A 5,752-nucleotide genomic window follows, 5' to 3' on the forward strand; every position below is an offset into this window, starting at 1 on the left:
CAAAGCCCCTCAAACACGGGGAACCCTGTCCATGAGCCCTCAGCCCCGTGGTCCCCGGTGAGACTCTGGACCTCCATTCAGTCCCTGGAGGCTCTACGTTTGCAGGACCCAGGGGTCAGTACTTGGACCTCAGAGGTCCGCAGGAGCCCCACCTGTCTGCTCACCTCGTGCACGTTGTGAAAACAGACTGCGGATGCGGTGACGCTGGGCAGCGTTTGGATGGCGGTGGGCAGGGGTGGGGGTGAGTTTGCTCCTGGGATGGACAGGCTGAGTGTTCCCAGGCCATGCCTGGGAAGGGTGGTAGGAAGAGGGCAGGTGCCCAGTGCACCTCTGCGGGTGTGTGGGCTCCCCTCCGAGAGCAGGTGTCCAAGGTGGCGGGGACGTCACACTGCAGCATGATTGGGACCTGACTCCTCTTCCTCCTTCCGCTCTGCCCAGTGGTGGTGGAGAAATGGCCCAGTGCCCAAGCTCTGCTACCAGCTGCCCTCCACTGCAGCCTGGCCTGGGGACCTGGGGCTGTGTGCGGGGCCCTCAGGGACGAGTGAGTCTGAGAGGCAATTAGCTTAATTGTCCTACCGCTTGAGGGGCTGAGAGGCCTGAGGGCATGTGATCTGGGACTGAAGCCAAACAGGGCTCAAGGTTTGGGGCCTGGACAGGTCCCTGAACCTGGGCAGTGGCCAGGCAGGTGCTATCTGCTTGCTGGAGTTCCACTTCCCACTCCCCAAATTCCACATGACCCCCCACCTCACAAACAAGCTGTGGAGACCTCCCCCAGACAGGAATAGGGAGCTGCTAGCCACAGAGCACAGAATCCAGGCCTGGGGGAGACCCTGCCTCTGTGAGGTCACCTGTAGGAGGCAGGTGTGCTGGAGGACGTTTAACACCTGCTCCTGGGAGAGCAGGGAGCATTGGTGGCCTGGCAGTAAGGAGCTGTGCTTCCAATCACAAGTACATGGTTCGAACCTACCACCCGCTCTACAGGAGAAAGATGCCCGGTTCCCTCTCGTGTGGTTTACCGCCTCTGCAGCCCCACTGGAGGGTCAGCTAGGGGTCAGCTCCAGCTCAACAGTGCACGGTGTCAGCACAACCCAGAGGAGAGGGGGCTAATATGTGCGGCACTGACCAGTCCTCAGGGGTCTGTACCCCAGCATGGCTTATTTCACTGAGAATGTGGGGGAAGAGACCCCCCACACCCACCACCTACACTGCAGCCACCGCAAACCCTTTCCAGGTAGATGGCACCTGCTGTCAACGTGCGCCAGCTCCGTCTCAGAACTGAGACCTGCTTCGGAGGGCTTTCTTGGTGTCATCTTGAAGGCTGAAGGGTGCCAGGTCTTTGTTCCACAGCACCTCTGGGTGAGCTTGAACTGCCGACCTTTAGGTTACCATCCAGAAGCGGCTGTGTGCGACTCCCAGGGACCCACTGCCAACGTGTATTGATGACAGTTAGCTGTTGGGTCTGCTCGCCCCGCCCAGCCTGCTAACTGCAGGGTTTGTGCTCCGTTTCACTAGCTGTGAAATGAGGGACGTGGCAGTCCCCGCCTGGCTGGGCTGGAGTGGCGTTAGGAGGACGTCCCGTGGGCTCTGAGGCCTGTGTTCCCTCTGCTGTGTGTGCTCTGAAAGGGGCCCTGAGCACCGTGGCTGCAGGGCTGGGGTGCTCAACAGGAAGTTGATTTGAACCCACTCCATGCTCCAAGGAGGGGCGCTGGTGGCCTAGTGGTAAGGAAATGTGCTGTCAACTCAAAGGCACACGATTCGAATCCACCAACTGCACCGTGGGAGAAAGATGGACAGTCCATTCCCATGTGATTTACTGCTTCTGAACACAACTGGAGGGTCAGCTGTGAGGGCCCAGACTCGATGGCACAACCACAGGAGCAAGAGACGCTTCGAGGGACGAGGACGAGCTGTCTGCGTCCATCAGGGTCACGGCCGCGGAGGCCCTGTGGGGCTGTCCCACCCAAAACTGGAATTGACTTGAGGGCAGTACGTTTGGGGTGTGTTCCTAAAGCCCCACGTCTCACAGCTGCCTCGCTGCCCACTGCAGATCCTCTCAGGTTCTCAGATTTCTTACCGCCCCTCCCCAAGCCCACTGCCTGGCACCTCATTTCATGCCACAGGCACCCCAGTGTTTACCTGGGAGCTGAGCAGTCCTCAGTACCCCAGGGGGAGGGCATGTGTGCCCACGGGAGAGCTGGGGTCAGCGGAGAAGAAAGTGAGGGAAGAGGAGCCTGCCTTTCCTGGGGCCCCGGAGGGGGGCAGAGGGGCGCCAAAGATGGTGTAATTTGGAGAAGCGCTAATCAAATATTTATCAAGTAATTGATCTGAGTGCGGAGGGGCTGACAGCGCTCCTGCCTGCCCTGCTTCTCCGCACAGTCCCCCACCTGCCCTGTGTCTCCACACCGCCCCCCACCACATCTCCACACTGTCCCCCGCATCTCCATACTGTCCCCCAAGCCCACACTGAAGCCCCTTGCTTTGCCTCCACCCCTCCTCGCTCTGCGTCCTGAGTGCTCCCACCTCCACTTCTCCCTCCTCTTCCTCCTCCCCACTTCAAGCCCCTCCCACTCTCACTGGAGCTGGGCTGGACCCTCAACCCCACACCTGCTGATGATGGACAGGGGTTTCTGGGGTGGCGTGGAACAAGGTGGGGAGGGTGTCCAGGTGATGTACTCGTGTGTGATTATCCAGTGTGGAGTGGATGTTTGTGTTTCTGAGCGTGTTACGACTGTGTGTGTTAATTTGTGTGTAGGTGTGTGTCTTTGTGAGTCTGTGAATGAATGTATCGGTGTATGTCTTTGCACACACACATGCGTCTGTGTGTATGTGAGTCTATATGTGAATGTGTGTCTGTGCACATGTGTGAATGTGTACATGTGTGATTATGTAGCTGAGTGGGTGTGCATGAGTGTGAGTCTGTAAAGGTATGTGAACATGTGTGTGTGTGTGTGTGTTCTCACCCACAGGCCTTCCTCACCCTCCTGTGGCCTGAAGTCCGAGTGCAGCCCCGTGTTAGCCTGGAAGAGACCAGGGCTTTGTGGAGGAGAAGGGTTCTGCCCCGGGGTACCTGGCTCATGCTGTTGGGGTGTTGGGGGTCCCCCTCTGTGTCCATTCATGATCTACCCTGCTCACCCATCAATAAGGAAATGCCCCCCACGTGTGTTGTGAGCTCTGTCCACTGCTGCTGAGGCCCTTCCACTGGACACAGGGTGAGGGGGTCCCTGCTCTTTCTGGTGAGGAAAGGGCACCCCTTGAATGCAAACAAGCAGCCTGCCCCAGATCATGCAGGGAAGGACAGATGGACAGGCCCAGAGCCCCTGCCCTCTGCCCTCCAACTCCAACTCCTCCTGGGGCAGGACTTTCCCCTGAGCTGCCTGCTGTAACCCGGTCAGTGGTTCTCAGAATCACCCCAAAAACCATTACCACTGAATCAGTGCTGGCTGTGGTGGCCACGCGTGTCTAAGCAGACTGTGGGCATGGGGTCCTCCCTGGCTCGTTTCTGGGGTGTAGTTCACCAAGCCTTTCTTCTGAGGCATCTCTGGATATACGGGTGTCCCCAAACCCACAGCCATGCTATAGTTAGCCTCTTTCACCCCAGGTCACCCCAGGGGCTGCTTCTGGCTTGAGCTGCTGCTCTCTCATGCCCAGAGCTAGGTCCCAGGGGGTGCAGATGCTGTGGTTTGGGGTGTCACTCTGCGCACCGCTGTCCTGGCGCACTGAGAGACCATACAGGCCCGGGAGTCACTGCAGTCAGGTGCCAGGACATGCTTCTCCTGACTGGATGGATTTTGGAGGCAGCGTCCGTAAGCAGAAGCAAAGCCGAGCTGGCCTGTGCCCCGGCCGCCAGCACCTCCCACTGCTGGCCCTCGCTGGAGGCCATGTTGCATTTTCTGTTTGTTTTGGTTCGGTGTCAGGGTGAGGCTCTGCCCGGTCACCTGGCTGGGTCCACCCTGCAGGAAGCCGCTCTGTTATCCCAGGCTCGCCAACATCAGACTCACCACGACCCTGTAGAGCAGACGGGATCGAGCTGACCTGAGGGTTTCCTACACTGTGGGCTCCCAGGGTCAGATGGCCACATCTGTCCCCCAAGGAAGGAGTGGCTGGAACCATGCACTTCACCCCTGCACCACCAGGGCTCCTTCCAATAAGAGTCTCATGGCCATTGCTGATGAGTCCAGCCACAGTGACCTTGTAGGGTACAAACGGTTCTGTGGGGTCTCCAGGGTGCACATCTTTATGGGGGCAAATGGTCACCCCTTTCTCTCGCAGAGAAACTGGTCTCTTGAACAACTGACCTTTTGCTCAGCACCTGAGCACTTAACCACTGTACCACCAGATGAGAAAACTGGTTTAAAACTTTAAGCAAGGCAGGTGGCGAGTGAGTGTGGTTGTGAAGGGCTGCGGGGGTGGCGGGGAAGGTGTCTCGATACTGATGCGGGCTCTGCTCTGCGTCCCGACTGTAGCCGTGTCAGCATCCCGGTGTGACTGCCGACGGTTTGGTAAGATGTTACCTCTGTGGGGCAGAGCTAAACGATCCCATCTTCTTTCTGCTCTTAAATGCAGAGTCTTTTAGGACAGAAGGCTTTTTTTAAAAAAAATTTTCTTTTTGGGAGGTCTCGAGAAGCTGTCTGCTGGGCACAGAGTTGAACTTGGGGTGATGGAAATGTTTGGGGTTCGACAGTTGGCGTCACCTTTCCAGCCGCGTTCTCGGAGCTGCTGAACTGAAGACTGAGTGTGTGTGAAGTTCAGAAGAACAGTTTTTAACTTGTATTGCAGTTGGTGTGAATGTTTGGGGGTTTTTTAATTTTTTTTAAATTTATTTTATTTCATTATTTTTTGTGTGTACTGTCAAATCGGATCTGACTAGTACAGGAGGAGATTGTCCCTCCTTCTCCAGCAGAGCATCTGGTGGATTTGAACCGTGTATCTCTGAGATTGCAGTTGCAGCTTCTTGCCGCTAGGCCACCAGAGCTCGCCAAGGTGTGAATGTTTGTAAGGACAACACGCATGTCCTCTGGTGGCACTGGTGACCGTCCCCTTGGCTCAGTAGCGCACCCCCCACCTCCTCCTGGGTCCCCACTTCTGCACATCCTTCCTACCTGCACCCTCTTGCCTTCTGAGCTTTGTTTTCAGGCAGAGGCCACCCTTTCAATATCGTGTGGTTTGTGGCTGATTTCTTCTAACAAGTGCTTGTCTCTTGACGTTACTGTCCAGCTGTGGGCCTGTCTGGCTTTGGCCATAGGGAGTGAGTTCAGTGCCAGAGGTGATTGGTGTCTAAGGGCATCTCAGACTTGGGGGTCCATAAGAAGCTATCAAACTTTTAAGTCTGGTGTTTTTTATTATCTTGAGTTCTGTGTCACGTTTTTCTGTGTCCAGGACCTTCTGGCATGGTCCCTCCTGAAGCAGCTGGTGGGCTGGGAGGGCACCATTTAGTTTTTCTGGTCTCAGGGTTGTGGAGAACAGTAAGTTTTCTTGAAACCACTTTGCATTATATACGCAAGGTCTGAGAATTGGTCTTCTTCCTGGACCTTGAGTTGTGCGGGGCTCCCCAGTACCTCCTCCAGCTCCATTTGCCCCACAGTGGAGGCCTCCCCACATTAAGGTAAGGTCCTACCTCCGTCAGCTGGAGCTTCGAGGAGAACCCTGTCACTTGAGATGATGACATCCATGTCCGAGTCAAGACTGGATGTTAATCAGGGCTCTCTCTCTCTCTCCGCAGGGCAATCAGGACGCCACGGCTCCCCCTGAAGCG

Source organism: Elephantulus edwardii, unplaced genomic scaffold, assembly GCF_000299155.1.
Source record: "Elephantulus edwardii isolate Elephantulus edwardi_28Jun2011 unplaced genomic scaffold, EleEdw1.0 scaffold00048, whole genome shotgun sequence".
Taxonomy (NCBI): domain Eukaryota; kingdom Metazoa; phylum Chordata; class Mammalia; order Macroscelidea; family Macroscelididae; genus Elephantulus; species Elephantulus edwardii.